Source organism: Diadema setosum, chromosome 9 (genome assembly GCF_964275005.1).
Source record: "Diadema setosum chromosome 9, eeDiaSeto1, whole genome shotgun sequence".
In the NCBI taxonomy this organism is placed as follows: domain Eukaryota; kingdom Metazoa; phylum Echinodermata; class Echinoidea; order Diadematoida; family Diadematidae; genus Diadema; species Diadema setosum.
Window position 1 is genome coordinate 25,480,929 of NC_092693.1, and position 12,706 is coordinate 25,493,634.

The window sequence follows — 12,706 nt, forward strand, 5'->3', positions numbered from 1 at the left end:
TTAAAATCAAGTTTGATTTTCAAGGTAGTGATACAAGAAGTATTTGTGTGGTGGAACCTTGTTATTAGAGTTTGGATTTTTTTTTAAAAAAGTGACTCCAAAATCATTTTTTCTTGCCCCGATATGACAAGGTGGTTTGCATGTTTGGTCCCCAATATACGGAGGTTCCACTGTATTGTTGTTTTATGAATTAGAAAATAAAAACATTTCATGGATTTCCATTATCAAACACATCCACAATTCAATTACAGCATAACATCTTGAGCAAATTTATGATATTTGTAATGGTGTCATAAACAGTGTACAAAACATTCTCATGTGCTTTATACTTCAAAATATGCTCCAAGAAAGAAATATATGAAAAAAAAAAAACAAGACAGAGATTTAAAAAAATGTATATTGGTGTAATTTCAATTTCATTATAAACTGAAACATCCAATTAATCAAGGTATATCAAATATGCACACAATCACAAAACGTGCAATCAAAGGAGAACACACACTTAGATCAGGTGTCCATGGAGCATGTAATGCCCTTTTTTCTGTTCATATATTGGTGACACGACATATGCTCCGGCGACAATTGCTCGACATTGATAACTCTCTGAAGAGAGAGTGAGCCTCATGGGTATGATTGGGTTTTTGGTTCAGGACAGGGTAAGGATTAGGATTACGTAATACGAGGCGCCCCCCCTCCCCCTAAAAAAAAAAAAATGCTACAAAAATGACTCATCACAAAGTCATTAATGACTAGATAAATCTGCGATTATAGTAAAGGTAAATCCTGTTATAACAAATTGCTTGGGACCATGCAAAATATTTCATTAGAAGCGAATTTGTTATATGCCAAATGCTGTGAAGTTGGTTTCTACATGTAGAGAATCACAATTTCAGTTAGCATTGCATTGTTGTGAGAGGTTCCTCATTATAAGCAACTTTGGTATAACAGGGTATACCTTATTTGACAGAAGTATTTGCCACCAAAATCTTCAATTTTTATGAGAGCGCCGTGATGCTATGGCCATTTAATTGAAAAGTTTTGATTTGCAAAATTTGCTCCTTCTGTCAAAGATATGTATCATTATTTAGCAATGAGAATCTTCAAAAAAAAAAAAAAAACTGGCTTGGCTTATCTATAGAAAAAGAAGACAAAGACTGAATACTGTACTTACGAGCATTTATTATGTAACTTTGTGAGCAGTACGAGGAACAATAGTATTCAGTGTTTTTAGTCTTCTTTTTCTATAGGCTAGCCCGGCCAGTTATATTCAGAGCTTCCTGTCAATCTTTTAAGAATGATTTCTCAATTAATTGTTAACTCTTTTCAATCTTGTTTTCCTTTTCTTTTTTTTTTCTTTTTTTTTTTGCAGAGAACAAAAAACAGACAAAGTTTAAAGTAAATTATACAGGAAGAGCTTCAGAAATTTCTATCAACACAGACCAGCATATGTACCTGTATATTAAATGAGACTGACTGTGTAATAAATTAAATCACTCCATGATAATATATTTGTTTATCTTTAAATGCATGCACTCTCATCTCCATATCCTGTCAATATAAAGTGAAAGCATGAACATACGTTTGCAGCTGTTTATAAAGCAAGTTTGTCTCCAGTGTGTACTGGGTGTCAAGGACCACATCTAGGGTAGGGCCGGGAGGGCATATACCCCCACCCCACAATTTTCTCCTACGAATTCATATTTCACTCATTGTTTTATTGCAATAGGTTATACATCATAATGTTAAGTTACCAATACATACCTCTTTGCTTAATATAAGAATAGCAGTTTAGCTGTTTTTGCATCAACATATTGAAGCAAAACCTAAAATGCACAATGAATATTTGAATAAAACTGCTTTTTACAGGTTGTTTGTGTGTTCTCTGTATCCTTGGCTTCATTTTGATGGCAGATGCAGTCTAAAAACTGAAGATGGTTGTCTTCCATGAAGAGATCTGCCAAGAACTCAGAGATGGTCATGAACAGATCATCAGTGTTGTCGTACTTAACCTTAAGTTCACAAGCCTCAATGCCAACAATTGTTCCATTATACCATATGTCCATGCCCTCCTCCCATCTATGTGAAACATCCCTGCCGACGAGACAGTTGACATCACCAATGATTTCCATGTAGACATTGGGTGGCGTGGGTTCGGTGAAGGAAGAAACTAGCTCCATAAGTTGTTCCTGGGAACACTTTGATATTGCAGGTGTGTTTCCTTCCACCTTTTGGCTTAGAATCTTGCTCCTGAAGGCAAGCTGCTTCTTAAGCAAGTAGCATGCACGTCCCTTCTTGTACAGCCCTCTTTACTAGTTCCCTCCTCTGTTTAGGTTCCTTTTGCTCCATCCAGTACCTTGTGGCATTGGCCTTAAATATGATCTTTCCCTCAGCCTTTTCAATCGAAGAGTTAGGAGCTTGATGAAGAGAAGCGTCTAAACATGCTAAATTCCACTCTCCACTAATGTTAGTACAAGCGCATGTCTGGGCAGCTTGTTGTACATCTTGGCTTGGTTCCCAAAACTCTCCTCCCGGAAGCTGTGACCCCATCTGAAGATTCATCACTTCCATCAATCCTTTGGAAAGTGGAATGATGAGATCCAACATAGCTGTCTTTTCTTCACCGTCCATTTCAAGAAGGTATTCCCACGTGGCATCCTTGAGGACATTGTCTCCGAAGGCAGTCTTTCCTGAGAGGATCATCTCTGGCTGTTGTTGCCACTTGAGTAGATAGCTGTGGGCTGTGCTGAACTTCTTGTTCATTTCCAGAATTGGTGCATCTCTGCTGACTTCTTCCATCGGCGGACTTGTGAAGGTCTTGAAGAGTACAGCAAGGGATCGTAGATGGCACTTATGGGTGGTTGACCAAGCATTAACTTAGGCTCTCTGGAGATCATTCTGAGGTCTTTGAACTTTTGTAAAATATTCGAGAATGGCAATAATATTTAGAGAAAGGCTATCCTGAGTTTTAGGGGCCAGAAGTATTGGCCCCTAAGATCACTGGTGAACGTGACAATAGGTTTACAAGTTGAACTTTGAAGTTAGCAGTCTGAAAAGTAATATATCATGCTGATACTTTCAGCCCCCTAAAACCCATGATAGACTAGATCTACCCTTTAAAATTATTTCTAAATAAAAAAAAATAAATAAAAACAAACTTCTACACAAGGTTATGAGACCTGGATGACCAACATGAATCGATAGATTTCACTAAATTCACCTTGTCTTTGTCCTGTCTAAAATCTTGCAACGTACAAGTTTGTTATGAAAGCTGTTAAGCCTCAGTTGTAGGATAGAGGATGCTCTAGCATCAATATTAATTTACAGTTTCACATTGTAACTTTCAGAAATGTTTTGTAGATGTAGCCTTTGCTTTTTTTAAACGTTTAAGAAAAATTGATGCCAAAACAAAAGAAATATAAAAAAGGACTGATAATTAATTATGTGTGTGGGCATCATGCTTTATTACGCATAGATCTAATTACGTGATTTGTAGGAAGTATCCTTTAAGGATGCCTAATATGCGATTATTGCAATTATATTAAAAAACGAGTGGCTGCTGATGAATAAATGTAGGATGACATACTGCCAGTTACTGTTAAAAAATTTAAAAATAAAAAAAAAGGTGCATGACATCAGCAAAAAAAAAAAAGGTTCATGAATAAGGTTCATGAATAAGGTTCATGACATAAGCAAAAAAAAAGAAGGGGCAGCTGCAATTTTTGTACGTATGATGACCAAGAAAAAAAAACAAACAGCAAAAATAAAAAGGGGGGTATGAAGCCAATTCACCCTCCCCCCCACCCCTGGATCCACCACTGGAGTCTTGTTACACATTTAATAAAGTTTGAATATACACAGGGATAAATTTATGAAGTCCTAACTGTTCATCACTTCAAACTAGACTTTGTCTTACCCTTAACTTTTCGCTCTAGAATTCTACACAAAATCACAGGCCTGAAAATAGATCTAAAAGTTACCTTATAATCATCAGGAAATCAAAATGAACCTTTTTAATTTCATGCAGAGACAGACAAATTTCATAGATCTATATGTAAACAGTCATGTCTTTTGTCAAAATAGATTTACAATCTATGTAACAACTTCTCATCGAGTCGATTTAAAACACAACCCTTTCAGTCAGGATTACATGCAAACAAATGGCGACTTATAATACATAAGACTGCACAGACGTACTCACGGTGAAACTCCCGCACGTGCATAAATCCAAGCCCCAAATTGCTCGATATTGGCCACACGACCAGTTAACAAGGGTAAGTTCATACGTTTATTACTATAAAGCGCTTGATGTCACCAAGATCATGACCTCGTAAAAAAATACAGTACGATCTGAAATTTTAAAAATACCACTTACGATTTCTCTTCATTCCAGGCGGACACATACCTCATTTCAACCTTGAATATCACATAACACATAAACTTTCATTAAATTTGTACTTATCCCTTGATTTTCAGGTGTTTCTTGAAGCTATAATTTCTGGCTTTGAAGAGTAACGTCTCAAAAATTTTCAAGGTAGTGTTGCAGGGATCCGATGTAGCACATAACCCTATGAAGGGGACCGATAACATGTTGGAAAAAGCTGATATCAATGCACCCCTCCAATTCGCTCCCGACCAGCCCTCGCTGCATCCGCCGTGTTATTTGTGGCCAAACGCGCAATGGCTCTGAGGGTCGCAAAAGCAAGTGTGCCATCTCACGTTCATGATGCTCCCTAGCGTAATCAGGGGTCCCTTTTGGAGCCAAGGGAGGGGATGGGAGGGGTCCTAATGGGGGCCTAAATTTTACATTTTCATCTTCTTGAAAACCACGAAAGTAATTTCCATCAAACTAGGCAGGTATCATTCCTAGGGGGATAGGATCTCAATTCCTTCAAATAGGCACCATGGTCCACCTCGACCCCCCCCCCCCCCCCAAAAAAAAAAAAAAAAAAAAAAAAAAATTAAGGAATCTAATGAAAAAAAAAAATCTTCTTTAGAATCAGAAGTAATTGAGCTAAGTTAATGCTATGAGTATTTGTCGAGCCCACCGGAGGTGCGGGGAGACTAAGGGATCGCCTGTGGCATCTGTCCGTCCGTCCGTCGTCCGTCCGTCCATCTGTAATGCTACAAAAACTTGAATAACTCTCTCCAGAGGACTTTGATTTCAAGAGGGAAGTTACACATTTTACCAAACATGAAGGTCACCTCAAGGTCAAAGGTCACAGGCAGAGGTCAATGAACTTTAGGGCCCAATGTTAAGTTTTTACGGCGCGTTTCAATTATGGCTCATAACTTTTGATGTACAGTATTTATCGCATAATCGGGACAGGTTGGGAGTAGCAAACACGGCCCCTTTAAGCGGGGTGCCCGATTTCGCGACGAGCACTCACCATGCACTAAATTTTTTTTTGTTTTCAGTGATCTTTTTATTAATTCCATTTCCTTTGAGAATATAACAATTCAAAAAAAAAAATACACACATTCTACATAACATCTGTCATAAATCATATAAATTTTCCTACAGTTATGAGACATAATCCATAATCCATAAAACAAGAATAATCATTCAATTCATTTTAAGGCAGAAGTCAAACAGAAGAAAGAAAATAGAATGAATTATCCGATCATTCCTTTTTAACTACAAAACAAACAAGAAAAATTCATATGCAATTGTAAGCAATTTAGCCAAACACTAGAAAAACAGGAAATGAAATTTCTATTATATTAAAAGAACAATAACAACAACAATAACAAAAACCACCCTCATTCCCACCTTTCCACCATACCCAACCCTCAACTACTCATAACTTTAAACTTTAACCCCCCCCCCAAAAAAAAAGAAACCCTTCCTCTCATATCTAAACCACCTCCCCATCCTCTACACCACATCCACCTCCTTACCCGAGACAGACACACTCCCTCTCATCCACCTCTCATCTCATCCACCTCTCCTCCACCCACCCATTCACACACCCACCCTGCACACACATCCACTTAACACACACACACACACACATCCACACCCCCCACCCCCCCCCCCCCCCCCCCCCCCCCGCACACACATTCACTCAACACAACACACAATTATTTCTGCTCGCATTCAGAACATAAATAATTATACTAATTATGCTTAGGATATATGCTGCATACACACAATACATGAATGCACATACACATATACACACAATATACATATCCACATACCTGCATATATATTTTATATGCAAAATACTTATCTCTGAACTCAAAAATATCTAAAGAAAAAAAAAGTCAGTGATCAAACACACACAAAGGGGAGAAGTACGAGTGCATAAATAAGGTAATCCTTTACAAATTATTTAAACATTCCCATTTCAGCAAATGCAAACCCGGTTTATTTCTTCTAATGGCAATATCATTCTCTTCCTTTCGACATATCATTAATGCCTTTTTTAATTCTGCCAATGTCGGTGTTATTAACTGTGACCTCGCTTTATATAACATATGTTTAACTATAAGAATAAGAGTGTTGTACAATTTGATTCTGTGAGAAGTTCCTTCTAAACCAATATGTATATCCCGCCAAGCTAAATTACGTAACTCTTCTAACTGAAAGTACTCAATGAAATCATGCCATAAAGATTTAACTTTTTCACAGTTCCAAAATAAATGCGAGTAAGTTTCAGAGCTTTTTCCACAAAAGGAACATAAATTATCAGCCACAAAACCAAATTTTAGGAGCTGTTCCTTAGTATAAATCGCCCGTGTAATAACTTATATTGAAATTCTCTTAAATCTCCAATTAGAGTTGAACTGCTGGGCCTTATAAAAATATCTCTCATACTTTTATCAGCGAAAACAAATTTTTGGTGTCCATCTCTAATTTCTAAACAGTAAGACTGCTTTAAAAGAGACACGAAATATGAATAAATCTTCCTGGATTGTATCTTTTTTAAATCTGTAATTTGTCCAAAAAACTTTAAAGGTATATTAAAATCTTTGACATCTACTTCATACCAATTGCATAAAATTCCATCATATTTCCCACTTTTCAAAATGGACTCACAAAGACTCCATACATAAGCAATATTTTCACTTTGTAAACCTAAATTTTGAAAATAACTAATTGGTCTTATGGATTGTTTATCAAATAATTGTTCTAAATGATAAACATTCCGCTCATATAAATCTTCATTAAGTGTCATTTTCCCTCAATAAAAAATCTTTATTATTAAATATAATTGGATTAATTTTCCCTTCTTCAAAACTTCTGCAGTTATATAAATCTTCCCAGGCAGCTAACATTTCTAAATAAAACGATGGTGCCTTAAGTGAAAGTTTTTTTGTCTCATAATTGCAAAGAAATAAAATTCTACCTCCTACAGCTTTAAAACTGTGATCAAAGTATACTTTCCAACTAATATTTTGTTCTCCATACAAAAGTCTTTTTACCCACATCACCCTCTGAATTTTCACAAACAATTCAAAATTCATCATTCTCAATCCTCCATCCTTGTAATCCTGATACATAATGGCTCGTTTGACGCGATCCTTGCCCTTCCACACAAAATCAAAACAACTTTTTTGAATTTCATCAAATAACCATTTTGGAACAACAGAGGATGACGCCACATAAATCAATTTAGATAAAGCATAAGTTTTAAGTAAATGAATTTTCCCCATGATGGTGAGATCTCTTTGCTTCCACCATCCTAAAAGTCTTTTCTTTATAATTAACTTCCTCCATTCTCCTCCTTTCTAAAGCAAATGTGATCCCTAAAATCTTAATCTCTGCAACTATACTTCCAAACTGAAATTGTGCTACATTCTCTTCATCCTTACCAATAACCAAAACCTTCGTTTTATCCATCTTAACCCTTAAACCACTGACTTCCGAAAAAATCTGAAATAAATTTTGTAATAACCTAACTGACTTTTTATCTCTTATAAAAATTGTCGTATCATCAGCATACAGTATCTGCTTTACTTCAAAATCACCAAGATCAATCCCTCTCAAGGTAGTCTCATTTCTCAAAGCATGTGCCAAAATTTCAATGACTGCTAAAAATAAATAAGGTGATAATGGGTCACCCTGACGCACACCCCGTTCTATTCTAAAATAACCGGTTGAAAACCCCCCATTCATTACACAGCTGCTAATATCAGTATAACATGTCTTTATCCAAGAACAAAAAGAAGGGCCAAATCTAAAACTTTTCAAAACGGTTAATAAAAACGAATGAGATACCGAGTCAAAGGCCTTCTCAAAATCAACAGCTATTAAATAACAACCTATATCATATGACAGACAGTAAAAAATCATATCATCTATTAATCGAATTGCTTCCCCAATATTTCAGTTTTCCATGTATCCCACTTGATCCATGTGTATTATCTCACTCAAAACTTGTTTCATTCTCTTCGCCAAAACCTTTGAAAGAATTTTATAATCCACATTCAAAAGTGTAATCGGTCTATAATTCTTAATATAAAGAGGATCTTTACCATCTTTTTCTATTAATGTAATGGTCCCTTGCTTCTGTGATACTGATAAATTACCCCTATCATACGCTTCATTCAATGCTTCAACTAAGTGCCTGCCTAAATATGGCCAAAAAATAATATAAAATTCAACCGAAAGCCCATCATTACCTGGAGCTTTATTATTTTTCATTTCTTTTAAAACTTCATAACATTCATCTATAATAATCTTTCCTTCACAAAATTGTTGACTTTCCTCACTTAACTTTGGAATACTTAAAAAAACAAACTTTCATTTGAAACATCTTTTACTGCACCCCTCTTCTTTGAATATAATGTTACATAAAAGTTTCGAATTGACTTCAAAATTTCATTTCTATCTTTTAGAACAGAATTATCTTCACTATATAATTCATATATTTTAGTTTTCTTTTTATTTGATTTTAATAATTGTTCAAAATATTCTTTATTCTTTTCTCCGCTCTCATACCAAGCTGCTCGTGATCTAACTTTGAGTCCTTCCAATGATCTATCATATAATTCACTCAACATGTTTGTCTTTTCAACATATTGTGTATTTATTTCTAAAGAAGTAGCAGCAGTTAATAAATTTTGCTCTAAAATTTTTAATTCCTTTTCTAACTTTTCAATATTCATTCGCCTTTCCTTTGCTTTTCCTTTCAAATATTTTCTTGCATATTCACTCATTTTCATTTTTAAAAAGTCCAAAAAAAATAGTTTATCATTAAATGCATCTTCCCACGTTTCCATAATACTTTCTATTTCCGTTATCATTCCTTCTACAAATTTTTTATCATTACACAAACTGTTATTAAATTTCCAATACGATTTGCCCCTACAGTTATAACTTTCCGGAACAAATTGTAATTCTAATCTAATACCGGAATGATCAGGAGAAACAGATGTCAAAATTTCACAATTTCTTACTAATCGCACCATGTGGTCTGATATGAACCAATAATCTAAACGAGTTTGGACTAAAGGGTTTAACTGTTTGAAAGTAAATTGCTTACAGTCCAGGTTTCTTTTCCTCCATATATCTAATAAACTATATTTCTTAAGAAAACAAATCCAAATTCTCTATAAATTTACTCTTTGAGGGTGTTTTAGGCCCTATATAATCCAAAGTTTCATTCAAAATTGCATTATAATCTCCTCCTAGAATAAGAGAACATTCACAAGGACAAAAATCTGATATAAGTGCATCTATTTTTCCCAGAAATTCAGTTTGTTCCCATGTTTTATCTCTTGTTGGAAAGTAAACATTACCTATTAACAACTGAGAGCAGCATACGACATGTACATGTAGTGCACACACACACACACACACACACACACACACACACACACACACATGCATACTGACGTACTGTACATGTACATGAATACACAACCACGCTACCCCTCGGCGCGACCCTCTAGCTCTCCCTGCAAATGGCTTTGCTTCTTATTATTATGTAGGGGAGAAGAATGTTCGCGAAAGCATGTGTTTCGCAATGGCATGGATACTTATACACGGCGCTTTCGTGGCTATGCATGTACGTGTACTGGATGGACGGAGGTCAAAACACACCAGTCCGAAGCTTGCTTTGTAAGTTTGATGTAAACGACAACTGATAGGGAATCTTTGAAATATTGGTGTGGTATTTTGGTAGATTTTTTTGTGTAAAATATCAACAAAATCAAAGATCGCTTGAAGAAAAATTGTCCCGTTTATCAGAGGTCCCCGCCCGATTATCCTGTGAAAATAACATGCATTGGAAATGTTTCTGGGAAGCGTATGTCATTTAATCGAGGTTCCCGATTATCAGATGCCCGATTATGCGATGACTACTGTATATGTCCGTTTTTGGATGGTAGATATCCCTTAGGGAGTTGAAGGTCACCACAAGGTCAAAGGTCACAGACAGGGGTCAACAATCTTTTAGGGCCCAATTATGTTAAGTTTTTATGGCGCGTTTCGATTATGGCTCATAACTTTTGATCCATATGTCCGTTTGTTACCAAACTTGGATGGTAGATGTCCCTTGGGGAGTTGAAGGTCACCATAATGTCAAAGGCCACAGACAGAGGTCAACAAACTTTTAGGGCCCAATGTTAAGTTTTTACGGCGCATTTTAATTATGGCTCATAGTTTTTGATCCATATGTCCGTTTGTGACCAACTTGGGGAGTTGAAGGTCTCCACAAGGTCAAAGGTCAGAGATGGGGTTAATGAACTTCTGTAATTTAAAAAAACATTAATTTCTTCTACACGAATGGGCGAGACACATTTTGGCACTTGCCTTGTGTAGTATTTTGATGACTGTTGTTTCAAGTTTGTATTGATGGCAGAATCAGGGGTGCCTCCCATTGGACCCAGAGGAGGGGTACGATGGATCCAAACTTAAATTTAGGGTCCCCATTTGGATCCATCGCACCCCCAATTAAGAAATACTTACCAATCTTTGCTTGAACCAGAAGTGATAAAGTGAAGCTAACCCATTGAGGACGGTTTGATTTTGCTACAACACGCATTTCCCATAAACGCTTGCCGAGTATACTTGGGACTTGTCCTCAACGGGTGTAATACCATATGAGTTAGTACACTGATGACCGTAGTTCCAAGTTTGTTCATGATCCAGGGGTTCTTTCCCCTCTCCCCTTGGAGTTGTGGGGGGGGGGGGGGGAGGGATCCAAATGCGGGCTTAAATTGTTCATGCTCATCTTCTTGAAAACAATTAACATAATAGCATTCATAGGGGGATAGGATCTCAATGTGTTTGAATGGGCACCATACTCCCCTAGGGACCCCAGGGGGCCCAAACCTCCTAAAATAAGGAATATTCAATAAAATTCATCTCTAGAATCAGAAGTGATACAGATCTTTAAGCCTTTGTTCTTTCCGAAACTGCATGGTCCAACTTTCTAAGTATAGTGTACTTGGCAGGTATGTTATACCAGTGATGGACAATGCAAATGGACACCGTGCCCCCTTTGGAGGCCCTCAAAGCTGCTCTCCTTCCAGTGTGCTATGTTCTCAGGTGTAGAGTAGTAATCTGCAAGAATGCGTGGAAGATGAACTTGCGATACTCGTGTGAAAGCGAGGCTCCCAGGTCTCTTGTTTGACATTTGATGACATAAATGGTATCCCGGGGTACCAAATGAAAATTAGCCATTTTGTTGTACTATTTATTTTTTTTAAAAGGTTGTACCCTGGGTTGCCAAAAAGTGGAAATTATTTCGGTGCTGGAGCTAGCGGCACTAGCCACTACACTGCAGTGCTCTGAAGCACACGCTATTGCTAGCACAGTGTGCCATGCATGCATCGTATAACATACAGTGGCATGGGAGTGACCACGTATGTACACGCACACACAGCGCATACATTTCTCTGCGGTTGTCCTCGAGTGGATGTGAGTTGACGCTACACAACGCGGTACCCCGGGTAACGCGTGATGCATCATTTCATCCTTTGCAAATTGTTAATGTGCTCAGTAAAAATAGCCTTACAATGATCAAAACAGTCTGTGACTTTTGTAATATAATGTGGTTTTAATTCCCTTGACAGATTTATGTACTAGTATGTGTGAAAATTTTGTGCAATTTAAATACAGTTTGATCCAATGAAACTTGAGATGCCTGCTTGGATATGACTTACATCAATGGAGGAAAACAGACAAGAGTTGCAGCAGCCAAAAGCCAAACAGAGGGAAAATAAAGATGATACTGAACAGGGCAACTACTTTGTAGACCAAAATCTATAAGCTGCTCTAAATGAGGCAGCTAAGAATGTGTGCTGAAGATGATACATAAAAATCTGAATGGAAATACATGTTTTATTTGAGTTTCTTTGTCATCACTCAGCCTCTGGGATTGACACAGGTCATGTATTGTTCTGCACTAGGAGAGAGGAGGAGGGGGTAGCTAGGCTGATCATCTGATCCTATCATCACCCAATTATTACAGCCTTAATTCAGAGTGTGGGGCCCTTGCCCAAATGCCCATACTGGGAATATGGAGGAGGAAGTATTGTTGTTGTTGCTGCTTGTGATGGGAGGGGATCTCTCTCCCATTTCCCTGATATGATATTTAAAAGCTTCTCTTCTTCCTCCTTTGACTTGCCGTCCACCGGGGGGGGAGTATCAATGAGGTAATGTAAAGTCTCTATTTAAATGGTGCAATATTCTGTAGGTCAAATGAGTTCCCATCTAAAATGTGTTTTGTACCGGCACTTGATGTTGATAAAA

General features: G+C 37.0%; 1 protein-coding gene across 1 annotated transcript in view; it reads left to right on the forward strand.

Moving 5' to 3' along the window:
• The window catches only part of LOC140232499 (HEAT repeat-containing protein 3-like), a 105,457-nt gene that overhangs the window by 11,257 nt on the left and 81,494 nt on the right, over nt 1–12,706 (forward strand). The window lies entirely within an intron of this gene.